The 13,537-nt window shown below is 42.3% G+C and overlaps 2 non-coding genes across 2 annotated transcripts; both read left to right on the top strand.

Annotated features, from left to right (window-relative positions):
* Window positions 1-729: 729 nt before the first annotated feature.
* Window positions 730-867, top strand: LOC114816138. The gene has a single exon (XR_003763925.1). It is a non-coding gene; the product is annotated as a small nucleolar RNA SNORA7 (small nucleolar RNA).
* Window positions 868-12,808: 11,941 nt separating this feature from the next.
* On the top strand, window positions 12,809-12,946 carry LOC114817365. Its single transcript, XR_003765219.1, has one exon. It is a non-coding gene; the product is annotated as a small nucleolar RNA SNORA7 (small nucleolar RNA).
* The last annotated feature ends 591 nt before the right edge of the window (window positions 12,947-13,537 follow it).

Raw genomic sequence — 13,537 nt, 5'->3', positions numbered from 1 at the left:
AGAGTCTATTTTTGCCATATTTTTGGTGTGAAAGCAGCTAAGCCATCTGGCCCAGGATAGACCACCTGAGCCAGGGCTGCTGCCAAGGACAGTGACCTTGGCCCTCGCTTCTGCAAAAAGACCCTGCAGTCTGAGTCTCACAGGTCAGGCCAAGTTGCTGCAGCAGGTTCCTGAGGCTTCACGCCCCTCTTGGCTCTGCATCATCCAATAAGTTGTCTAGGAAGGTCAGGCCCAAGTGGACCCTCGGCTCTTTCTCACTGGGCTCAGAACCTGAAGGCAAAAAGGTCCAGAGTCTAGGGTTGAGGATAGTTTCAAAACCAACTGAAAGCAATTGGCAAGAAACTTTGCAGCCCTTCCAGGGCCTCGAGAAATGCTTCCTGGAAAGATATATGTCCATATCAATTACATTTATTCTAACTTAGAGGGAGATATGCATTTTTCAAGGGGGATTGGATCTGCTTTAAAACGTCAAAATCCTTTTGGCTCAATTTAGTCTGAGGGATCCAGATTTAAATCTATTGACCCAAAAGATTCTGAATTTTTCCCAGTCTGGATGCTTATTCACTTAAGAGACAAGAGGTTTATCCCTCTGGACTGTAAGCTCATTATGGTCAGGAAACATATCTCCTAATTCTGTCTCCCAAGCATTTAGTACAGTGTTTTGCACAGAGTAAGCACTCAATAAATACCACTGATTGATTAATTCATTGATCCCTGGCCTCCCTGAACATCCTCTCAGGGGCACACCTGGAGAGTTTCCAGTACTCTACCAGTCACGGTCACAGAAAGGAGATTCAAGCAGAGGCCTGCCCATTCCATTCCTAGCTTGGGCAGTGGCTAGTGACTGGAAGGCAATCTGCTACAAGTCAAAACTCACCTGTGCTAGGCAGCAGTGGTATGGGAGAGGGTCGAGGTCAGAGACTCAGGTTTACTGCACAGAACTAGGCCATGGTAAACCACTTGTGCATTTTTACCAAGAAAACTCTATGGATACCCTACCAGAGGAATTGCAGATAGAAGTGGGGCATTCTGGGAGAGATATGTCAATGGTGACGCTATGGGTTGGACACGACTCGGGAGCATAAGACAACAACAACAACCTCTGTACATAATGGTTCAGAGCCCTGTGACCTCTTTCATTTTGAAAAAAGGACTAAAGGGGTGGGAGATCAATTTAGTATACACCCCTAAGAGCTGTAGACCAGGTTTCAGATTGAAACACAAAAGTAGGCTTCACAGTGTAGGAGTGGTTTCCATAATATCTGAGACATGACAATCAGGAGGAAAATAGGAGATTCTACTTAAAGAAAATTAGACAGTTAAATTTTCCCACCAGTGAGGGAGAAGGTTACTATGAGACAGTATGATAGGTTTTAGTCTATACTTTTACTTGAAATGTTGGTGACTCTGTTGGTAAGCACTCTATAAATATCACTGATTGATTAATCATATTTATGGTCAAGGTAATTTGACTTTCAGTGTATCAGTCTCTGCTGAATTGGGAAGTAACATGCTACTATGAGACAATTTGATGGGGCTTAGTCTATACTTTTACTTGAAATGTTGGTGACGCTGTTGGTAAGCACTCAGTAAATATCATTGATTGATTAATCATATTTATGGTTAAGATAATTTGGCTTTCGGTGTATCAGTCTCTGCTGAAATGGAAAGAGCACAGTTTTGGGAGTCGGGGGTCTAATCCAAGTTCTGCCACTTTCTGCAGTGTGTCCTGGGGTAAGTCATTTAAATTCTCTGCACCTCAGTTACCTCATCTGTAAAAGAGGGATTAAGACTGTGAACCCCCTGTGAGACATGGACTTTATCCAACCTGATTAGCTTGTATCTACCTCAACGCTCAGCACAGTGCCTGGCAAATAGTAAATGTGGTAGGTATCTCAATAATTAATAATATTTTAATTATAATTTATAATAATTTATAAAAGATATATTTACCTTTATAAACTCAGATGGCCTCACAAAAACCAGACTATAAGCTACGTTGAAGCAGTGTGGCTCAGTGGAAAGAGCACGGGCTTGGGAGTCAGAGGTCATGGGTTCGAATCCCAGCTCTGCCACTTGTCAGCTGTGTGACTGTGGGCAAGTCACTTCACTTCTCTGTGCCTCAGTTCCCTCATCTGTAAAATGGGGATTAAGACTGTGAGCCTCACGTGGGACAACCTGATTACCCGGTATCTACCCGAGCGCTTAGAACGGTGCTCTGCACATAGTAAGCGCTTAACAAATACCAACATTATTATTATCTATCAACTCTGCTGTACTGTATTTTTAGGTTCTTAGTTGCACACAGTAAGGATTCAATAAATACCACCGATAGATTCATTAGGGAAGGACCATTTTCTTTCCGCAATGATGATGCCAGACCTATTGAGGGAGCTTATTTTGCCATTTTTTTACTAAGCTACTTCTCAGTACTTTAGTCAGTGGCATGTCCTACTGACTAGTTCATGGCTGCACGGAGTGAGTGGTAAAACACCATTTTGGAGCTCAACGTCACAGAAATTGGATTCTTTTTTTTTTTTAGATTAAATAGATATTATACCCTGGGTGAACATAAGCTGTGGAAGTCACAAGTTGCTTAAAAAACAACAAAGCTCAGGAACTATGCAATTCTGACTATTAGTAATACTAAAAAGTGTATTAAAAGAAAAAGGCCATAGGAATTCTAGCCCTGTGACTTGTAAATACTTTTTTCTTGTGACTCCCAAGGTCCTGGGGAATGAAAGGCAGTCAGACTACCATGAGGCATTAGGTACTACCCTGCTTCAGTAAACCAGCTCTAGAGCTGGGTTTGAAGGGAAGACAATATCCTTAACCCCAACCTTCTTAGTGTGGAAGAGCTATAGTCTAGCCCCCAGCTGATGTCACATGGAGAGTGGGTGGGTGGGGGAGGCATGAGTGAGCATTTGGGTCGTTTACCTGATTCCTGGTTTGGCAGTCTGGTTGTTCCATAGGCTAGAGTCACTCTCTTTTGGTCTCCCTGCCTCTAGCCTCTCCCTACTCCAATTTGTATTTCCGGATGTTGCATGAATCTTCATCTTGAAGTGTTACTCTGCACTAGTCTCTCCTCTCTTCCTCTCTCGGCTTTTCGTCGTCCTCTTGGTCTATCAGGTCACGCTTAGCTTTAAGAAACTCCCACATACTCTCCTCATCTTATGCATTAGCTCTCTTCACCTGCTTCTCCCTGACTCACTCTTTTCATGCCTTCTGAGATGATGAAGTCTCCCATCAGGAAGGTCTACTGAGCCTTGTTCCCGAGATCTGGGTCTTTGAACCTGTGTGTGGAGGAAGTGATTCTAGTGATACCAGTTTATGCAATCACATTTTCTCATCCCTGCCAGTGATGCTGCAGCTGGAAATAGAGCAAGTAAGCAGGAGGGGTGCAGTACATTGTGAAATGCCCATTAAGGTTGGTACATGCAAGCTGGAGCACCCACATTTTCAGTCAAATTGAAAGAGGAATTCCCAAGTTATTCTATCAGATAGAAGCTAATAGAGGGAAATCATAATAATTATTATGGAATTTGTTAAGTTCTTACTTTGTGCCAGGCACTGTACTAAATGCTGGGGTGGATACAAGCAAATCAAGCTAGACACAGTCCCTATTCATTGTAGGGGTCACAGTCTCAAACCCCATTTTACAGATGAGGTAACTGAGGTACAGAGAAGTGAAGTGACTTGCCCCAGGTCACACAGAAGGTAAGTGGTGGACCTGGGATCAGAATCCATGACCTTCTGACTCTCAGGCCTGTGCTCTATCCACTATGCCATGGAAATAGGGACTAGCTGAAAGCTGGATCATTTTGAGATTGTAGTACTGGCTTGGGACATGTCATTTTATCCTTTTCCGTGAATCTTGATGCCCTGGCTGGTTTGCGTGAATGACTTCCGGGTCTCAGAGCGATGGCAAACTTGTCAGTGTCACCTGGTCGTCAGCACACGTGATTTTCGGGGACTACCCCTTTCCTCCACTCCTACCCCACCCTAAACTAGGATGAGAAGATACTGCAAGGCAGCAGAGCACTGATGGCTTAGTTGAGGGGAGAGGCACATTGTTTTGCATTTATCGCAGCACTTAATATAATTCTTGGCATGAAGTAGCACATTGCACATACCATTATTATAATTTTGCGGGATCATTCCTCCTCTAGGCTGAATAGGGAAAATTGAGCTGGATGCTGCCATTTATGGAGCCCATTCCCTTCCTATGTGAGGAGGAGAATGATTTAATGAGGAATGATTGACTGGTGTGTGATCCTACCCCTCCACCCCTTGAATGATCACCAGTATATAGGCCTGGTTGCTCTTCTGGCACTGAGCCATGAAGCAATGAGCCCACTCTACCATTTCCTGGGTCGCAGGTCACCTAAGGCTCGGGCCACGTGCCCCACATCCTATTGAGAAACGCTCATGCTCCCTGAGGTAACTCTGGGTAAGGACATGGAGTTACACAAATAGACTTATGTTTACCTAATCACACAATCTGTCCTTCCCATTCTCCTCCTACCCAAGGGATAAAATCAGGATAGTAATTATTATCTGTCAATTGAGTTTTTTTTTCTGAATAAAAGCAGCTACAATTTCAGCTACAGTTAAGCGATGGGGAAATTATTTTATAATGGAAGCTGAATGGATGACAATTTAAAACAATATGCAGTTCCCCATGCCAAATCATCTCCCTCCAGTTATGGTGGATGCCTTACTAGAAACTAAAAACATGGGGGGAAAATGGATAGTGTTGCAGTAGTTTTGCTCTATTCCCACAATATCTAAAGTTCAATTTAGTGCCAAACCACATTAAACAATAGTAGAAATGACGACTGGTTGGATGAGAATAATATGAGTAGCTGTGTTTTCCTATATGTGAAATTGTGAATGAGAAAAGGAAGATAGAAGAGAAGATAAATCAGACAATCTGGTATTTATTCAGAACTACTAAGTAGAGAGCACTGTGCAAAGAGTTTGGGAGATTACTATGCAACAAAATTTGTAGATATATTCCCTGCTCACAGTGAGCTTATAGTCTAGATGGGGAGACATCCATTAATATAAATGAATAATTTACAGATATTCTGTGAGGCTGAGGGTGGAGTTAACACCAAATGCCCCAAATTTACAGATACAATTACAGCACATAGTGCAGGAAAGAGAGGAGGCCAGGAAAAGAGGGCTTAATTGGGGAAGGCCTCTTGGAAGAAACGTGACCTTAATAAGACTTTGAAGGTGAAGAGAATGTTGGTATTCATTCAATCTTATCTTTTGAGTGCTTAACATGTGCAGAGCACTGTACTAAGTGTGTGGCAGAGTGCAGTATAACAACAAACAGACACATTCCCCACCCACTACGGGCTTATATGGAGGGGGAGGCTGTTCCAGGCCAGAGAGAGGATGTGGGAAAGAGATCTGCAGTGAAATAGACAAGATCAAGGTACAGTGAGCAAGGTGGCACTAGAGGAATGAAGTATGTGGGCTTGTAGTAACTGATCAGTGAGGTGAAGTTGGAGGGGGAAGCTGAGTTAAGTGTTTTAAAGCCAATGGTAAGGAGTTTCTGTTTGATTTGGAGGTGGATGGGCAATGGCTGAAGGTTCATGAGGAGCGGGGAGACATGCACTGAACATTTTTTTAGAAGAATGATCTGGGCACCCAGGGATGGGGAGAGACATAAGGTAGGGAGGTCAGCGAGGAGGCAGTTGCAGAAGTCAAGGCAGATTAGGATAAGAATTTGAGTGAGCATAATAGCAGTTTGGATGGAGAGGAAGGGTGGATTTTAGCAAACTTGTGAAGGGAAAACCTATAAGATTTTGTGGCAAATTGAATATGTGGGTTTTATGAGAGATATAAGATGAGGACGACACTAAGGTTATGGGTTTAAGAGGTAGGGAGGATAGTGGTATTGTCTAAAGTGATAAGAAAGACAGAGAGAAGACAGAGTTTAAGTGGAAAGATAAGGAATTCTTTTGGACATATTTAATTTGATGTGTCATTGGGACAAGTCCTGAAGGGTGGGAGATATGAGACTGAAGAGGAGAGAGGACAGGACTGGAGATATAGATTGGGGAATCTTTTGCATAGAGATGATAATTGAAGCCCTGGGAATGAATGAGTTCTCCAAGGTGGGTAGGAGTTGATGGAGGATAGACTGGAACCCAGAATTAAGCCTTGAGGTACCCCCAACTGTCAGAGGGTGGAAGACAGAGAAGGAATCTGCAACAGATACTGAAAAGGAGTGGTCAGAGAGGTTGAAGGAGAACCAGGAGATGGCAGTGTCAGTAAAACCTAGGATGGATAATATTTCAAGAAGAGGGTAGTCAACACTGCCTTAGGCAGTAAGAGGTATAGGAGGATAGGATGGAGTAGATGTCATCAGAAGATGGAACATAGAGAAGCTAAACAAAAACAATTTCTTGGACATATATCCTGTCAGCTATAAGGACATCTTGACATTTGCCACTCTACATTAACTATGTTGACCTGAGACTGGCTCAAAGAGGTCGTGACTAGCAGCTAGATATATTGGTGGTCTGTGCAAAGGAATAAATCTAGTTGGATAAATATCGTTTTAAGAATCATTTTGCTTTCTTCAGTGTAGACAGAACCTAAAATGGCCCACCTGTCATAGGCATGAGAAAGATAACATTCAAAATGATGGTCCTTTTTAAACACTATTTTCATGTGTTCACATTAGTCTGTCAGTCAATCATATTTAATGAGCAATTATGTGTGCAGAGCACTGTAGTAAGTGCTTGGGAGAGTACAATATAACAGACACATTCCCTCCCCACAATGAGCTTACAGTCTAGAGGGGGGATGGACATTTATATAAATAAATAAATTATGAATAGAGATACTTAAAAGTAATTTAGGAGCTCTTTAAGGACTGGACAGGCAGAGAAACAAAAAAGAGTGGTAGCTTAGGGAGATTCCTTCCCATCCTGCTTTCCACAATCCCTAGAGAAAAGAGAACAACAACCTGCAGCATGAAGACTCCTAAAAACCTCCAGAATGCTAGTGACCATGGTAGCCATTGGTTTGGCTTCATGTATGCTGTGGACTCTGAATAATAATAATAATAATAATAATGATGACAGTATTTTTTAAGCACTTACTATCTGCCAAGCACTGTTCTAAGCTCTGGGGTAGATACAAGGTAATCAGGTTTCGCACGTGGGACTCACAATCTTAATCCCCATTTTACAGATGAGGGACCTGAGGCACAGAGAAGATAGCAGTAATTAGAATCCATGACCCAGTCTGACTCCTAAGCCCATGCCCTTTCCACTGTCACGCTGCTTCTCTATGTAATGTCATTTGAGCAGTATTTGAGTGTTTTTCCAGTTGCCTCAGATGCTAAAAAGAATGGCCATCAGTGGGGAACTAGTTAGGTGGGTGGGCAAGTCCTGCAGGATTGGGGTGGGTGGTCCCTGACCTTCCAGAGAGGGTTAAATCTTGGGGGGTATGGGGAAGGGGGAGGCCCAAGGAACTGTGTTTTGACAGATGCTGCTTGGTTATTTTGAGCCCAGGCTGTACGTAACAGCTGCTTTTGCGCTAGAGACAACGACCCAGTTCTTGGAGTAGTCAGTTCAACCTCAAAGGAACATCTTGTCTTTGGGGTTCCAAAGACAGTCTCAGCTTCCTAGAGGATTAAGCTTTTAAAAACAATATTTTCAGGGAGACACAGAAGGATGAAGGGGATTTCAGATGGAGGGTTTAGGGCAGTGACGGAGAAAGCCAGGAAAAAGGGAGAAAAAAGGGAGGACATGTTGGGTGAATGTTTAACTGCGTAGGTGGGTTTTGACAGTGTGTTTCCATGGCTAATAAGTAAAGTGATATGCCAGAGTTAAAATGCATTTGGAAGATATTACCTGAGGTGAAAAGCCTGTGCATTAGACCTGAGAATATATCAAAAATCCCTGTTTTCTCCCTATTCTAATTAACATTTCTCACTGAGAAATAATGGCAAATTTTTTTTTAAAAAAGAAAGAAAATACAGAACAGTATACTTCAACCATTTAAATCACATGAAGGCCCTTATAGTTCAAGAAATCAGAATCTCAAAATAATGGGTATTTAATAAAGTTTTGACCAAATATCAAATGATTCCTGATTTTTTTACTGGTGTTTAAGTAAGATAAACAGAAAATAGCTTATGCAGACCATGTAGCTACTCCAAATGCTTCTCTCCCTCAGCTAAAAGTTTAGGTTTACAGCAGGAGTAACCGAACCTATGGAATAGAAATACACCCTTCAGTGGAAGCAAACCTTCCCATTGGTGCTACTTTAGGAAAAGGGCAAGTAAGATACTGTCTTCTGCCTTGCAAAGGAACCTAAAATGTTACTTATTGAGGGAGAGGTTTAACAATTGTCTATAACATGATTAGTAGGGTTTTGGGGGGGATAAGCCTTGGTTTTTATCAATACTGCTTCACTTTGCTCCTTCAGGGACATACTAATTCAATATGCACCGTTATAAAGAAGGAGCCTTTTCCATTTCAAGTGAGAAACTTTTACTGTGCATCCACTCAACACAGAGAACAACTTCCTTGTTGCTAGAAGGAGTTGCAAAGAAAGAATAAGACACTATTCCTGCCCACAAACTTCCAGTAGTTTGGACAAGGCATTTTTTCTTCCATTCCTCCTTGATGGAATACCTTCTCTAGTCAGACCTGCCAAAGCACATCCCTCCTCTCCTTTAAAAACCCTCCTAAATAATCCTCTCCAGGAGAATTCTCTGATTAATACCTACATTTTTCTGATCATACCATCCCACCAATCACCTTAACAATCATCATCTTTCTATTAGTATGTTAGTTCTTTATCATAATTATCTGATATAATTTTTATCATAACTCTTTCGTCCCAACATTTGTATTTGCTTGGCTTCTGTGTAAAATTTTACATTTCTCGAGGACAGAGATCTTATTTTCTTTTCCTTCTTTTGAAGGTCCCACAACCAATCAGTACAGTTCACCCAGAAATTGAATAAATGTGGAGGAGGGAGGATAGAGTTAGGTAGAATTAAAATAACAGACACCTTAGTAAGAAAGGGTAAGAAGTTGTCTGGTGATCACCGAATGATTAGAGGGACGATTTTTTGGAGGAAGTAAATCTTGGTATCATTGACGATATCTGGAGTGTGTTCCAGTTTAGGGAGAGGTATGTTTACTGGCTTGGCAATGAGAGGATGTAGGGAAGAGGTGGGAAAACTGAAATGGGGAGCAGTGACTGGTGTTAGGTAGAGAAGGCCAATGCAAACCAGCTGTGGTAAAGAGTCAAAGTGTTCTAAGGGAAGCGATTTATCGAAATCACACTTAAGGAAGGGAATTCTTGTGGCTGCAGCACTGGAGTGGAGAAGCTGGAAGGCTGGGTGCCCTGGAGGAGGCTGCCACGAGGTTACTAAGGCCAGGATTAGGCTCTTTGAACGTTGGCTGAGGAAATAGACTAAAGGGGCAGGAATCAGAAGTTATAGAAAGGAAAACTTGCCCAGTTCTTGCTGGCATCCTTCTTCCTGCCTAGAATTTCTGCCTGCTTCAAATATTTCAGATCATGTTTCTCCTCATCTTCAAAGCCCTTCTAAAGTCCTACCCTCTCCAGAAGATATTCACCAATTAAGTTTTCTTCTCCTTATATCATAATGGCTCAACTATCACCTCAGCACTTTTGTCACCTCTCTACTTATGCCCTCACAACTACTTTAGCACTTCTGAACATACTGATTTGCAAACTCTACTATTTAAGCCTCTTCTCCTCCACATAGCTATTTTTATATGATCTTCCTCTTTCTATCTAACCTATCCTGTATTAGTATCCCTTACTAGACTGAAAGCTCTTTGGAGGCAGAAATTGTGTCATCTAACTCTATTATTCCCTTCCTGGTGGTATGCTTTGTGCACAATAAATGTATACTACTGATTGACTATTATATGTATGCTATGGAGGAAGAATTGCCAAAATTCAGACAAGTAGTGTGGCCTAGTGGAAAGAACACGGGCCTTGGAGTCAGAAAACCTAGGTTTTAATCCCAACTCTGCAACTTGCCTTCTCTGTGATATTGGGCAAGTCACTTAAATTATCTGTGCTTCACTTATCTCATCAGTAAAATGGGGATAAAATTAAACGTCTTATATCTTAGACTGGGAGTTCCATGCTGGACAGGGACTTTGTCCAACTTGATTATCCTCTATCTACTCCAATGCTGAATAGGGTATTTGGCACAGATGAAGCACTTAACAAATACAGTAATTAATAATAATAATAATAATGTTGGTATTTGTTAAGCACTTACTATGTGCAGAGCACTATTCTAAGCACTGGGGTAGATACAGGGTCATCAGGTTGTCTCACATGAGGCTCACAGTCTTGATCCCCATTTTACAGATGAGGTAACTGAGGCACAGAGAAGTTAAGTGACTTGCCCACAGTCACACAGCTGACAAGTAATGAATTAATTTATTTAGCAGATGACTAGATGTGAGGCTTGATTACAGAGAGGAGTCAGAGGTTGTGGGGCATATGGGGCAGGGAAGATGGTGGTGTTAAGAAGCCATATGTGAAAGTTAGAAGGAATAGTTCCCCTTTGGATTGACAGGACACCTCTGTTCTCAGTACACGGAGGCTGCAGGATTCACGTGACTGTGAAGAGGTAACCTCCGTGGGAGAATTGGTGGGGCCAGGACTTATCAAGAGAAGCAGCATGGTCTTATGGAAAAGATACAGGCCTGGGAGTTAAAAGACCTGGGCTCTAATCCTGGCTTCACTGCTTGTCTGCTGTGTGACCTTGGCAGGTCATTAACTTCTCTCTGCCTCAGTTACCTCATCTGTAAAAATGGAGATTAAGACTGTGAGCCCTATGTGGGTCAGGGACTGTGTCCAACCTGATTATCTTGTTTCTACCCCAGAGCTTAATTCAGTGCCTGGCATATAGTAATAAGTCTTAATACATATCATAAAAACAAAGCAACCAAACAAACAGAAGCTGGGGAAAGCTGAAGGATGGGGGGGAGGGTGGCAACACAGTGATGGCTAACTCAGGTACTGCCTCATCCTCATTTGCCTATTAATATAATATCAACTAGAGCTCCACCTAGGTACCACAGAACACCCCAAAATTGAGTATTCCTTGTCAGGTCCAAATGTATAACATGCCTTTGGTCTCAATACTAAGCCAGTGCACTAGTATAAAATGAATTTATTTGAACAAAATAGGCTTTACTGAAATTTCTCCACACCTCTGTCTTTAAGTTTCTCTCATTTTACATGTTTTTTTTTCATCTTTTCTTCCTAGTTACATGTTTTTGGTTATGATGACATAAAATTCTCAAAACTAAGACATTCTCATGGCTTTCATGGTATGAAATCTTTGAACTAGGTAAAACTGATTTTGTTTGAAACAAATTCAGTTTTTTCCAAAACTATCAAATGTATCTTCTAGGTCAAATGAGAGACAAGTCTCTTAGAAAATAATTATTGAGCACCAGCCAAATACTAACTACAGTGCGAAGCATGTGGTACTTGATTTAGGAAGGATTTGGACTCATCCAGTGGCTAGGTTAAAGTCAGGATGCTTTGAGAATTGGGTAAGCCACAGGTGTCCAAGAAAACAGGGTTGATTCTTACTGATAATGACTTTGGCATTTGTTAGTGCTTACTATGTGCCAAGCGCTGTACTAAGCACTGTAATAGACACAGTCCCTGTCCCACATGTGGCTCACAGTCTACATAGGATGGACAATATGTTTTGAATCCCCATTTATGGATGAGGAAACTGAGACACAGAGAAGTTAAGTGATTGATCCAAGGTCACACAGCAAGCGACAGAGCTGGGATTAGAACCTAGTCGTCTGCCTCCTAGGCCCATTCTCTTTCCCCTAGGACACACTGCTTTCCAGTATTGGCAATCCAATATTTGAGATTGCAAACTTGGTCTGGAGGGGTCTAAATTTTCTAATCAAGGACAGAATGTGGAAATAAAAATGAATTATTTAAAAATGTCCCTTAAAATCCTGGTTCCAAAAATGGTTTATGGTTTAAGGCCATTCTTATTTTCTCTCAAACAATTCAGTCTTCCTAGAGGCTTTCTCCTTGATGTGCACCTGCCTGCAGTGCCATCACTCTGAGAGTTATCATCTCCTGAAGGGAGTGCTTTTGGTTATGTTACAGCACAGGAAATATTAATTTACAGAGGCTATAATCTAATACCTCTATATATGACCTTACCGAAATATTTCGGTAAGAGCTTTTGTATAGATTAATAGGTAAAATGTGTCACCTAACATAGTCTTTCAGAGCTTGATTTATTGTTTCATCTATGTGGATTTTTTTCTCTTTGAAGAAGCAATGTTTAAGTGGAAAGGAGGGTGGAAAATCAGAACAGGGTAAGTTGGGCTGCTGGCAGTCCAGAAAGCTACTAGATCCACAGCCTCCAAGATCTTGACCTAGACCTTGTGCAAAGCCTAATACCACATTTTGAGAACCAGGAACTCCCACTAATGCATTGCCCCCTCCCACGGCCCCGATCTTGGGATAAAAATCCCCCTGCCAGTGTTGCAGAGGAGAGTGCACATGGAGCAGGAAGGGAAGCACAAGCCTGCTGGGAGGGTGGCCACTGGTTCTCAAGCAGCACAACATTACAAGGGGAATCCCTTTTGGGTGCTTCAAGTATCAGAGACTGAGTCCTGCAATGGTTTTTTTCTGTCACACCATCAGTGTGACAGAATACCACCATCAGTGGTGTCCTTGAATACAAAGGACACCTATTAATAATAATAATTATAATTATGGCACTTGTTAAGCCCTCCTCTCAGGATCACACCTGGAGAGTTTCCAGTACTCTATCAGTCTCGGCTAGGGGCGGGAGAGTCAAGCAGAGGCCTGTCCATTCCATTCCTAGCTTGGGCAGTGGCTAGCCAGTGGAAGGCAGTCTGCTACAATTCAAAATTCCCCAATGCTGGGCATCAGCGTCATGGGAGGGAGTCGAGGGCAGAGAGTCAAGTATATTGCATGAAATAAGGCTGTGGATAACCACTTCTGCATTTTCACCAAGAAAACTCTATGGATACAGTACCAGAAAGATGGCAGGTGAAGGAGGGGCATTCTGGGAGAGATGTGTCCATGGAGTCACTTTGGGCCAGAGATGACTCGACAGCATAGACAAGACTTGCAAAGTGCTTACTGTGTGCCAAGCACTATTCTAAGCACTGGAGTAGAATCAAGTTGATCGGGTTGGACACAGTTCCCGTCCCATGTGGGCCTCTCACACTTATCCTCATTTTCACAGATGAGGTAACTGAGGCCCAGAGAAGTTAAGTGACTAGCCCAAGATCACACAACAGACATGTGGTGGGGTGGTATTAAAACCCAGCTCCTTCTGTCTACCAGGCCCGTGCTCCTTAATTACCCATATGTCCACATGATCTTAGTTCAATGCATTCCCCTCACCATGGATGGCACTACCATGCTTCCCGTCTCAAAAGCCCACAACCTTGGTGTCATTCTTGACTCTGCTCTCTCATTCACTCCACAT

The sequence above is a fragment of the Ornithorhynchus anatinus genome, chromosome 1 (genome assembly GCF_004115215.2).
Source record: "Ornithorhynchus anatinus isolate Pmale09 chromosome 1, mOrnAna1.pri.v4, whole genome shotgun sequence".
In the NCBI taxonomy this organism is placed as follows: domain Eukaryota; kingdom Metazoa; phylum Chordata; class Mammalia; order Monotremata; family Ornithorhynchidae; genus Ornithorhynchus; species Ornithorhynchus anatinus.
The sequence above is the reverse complement of the archived record's forward strand: the minus strand, read 5'-3'. Positions and strand labels throughout refer to the sequence as shown.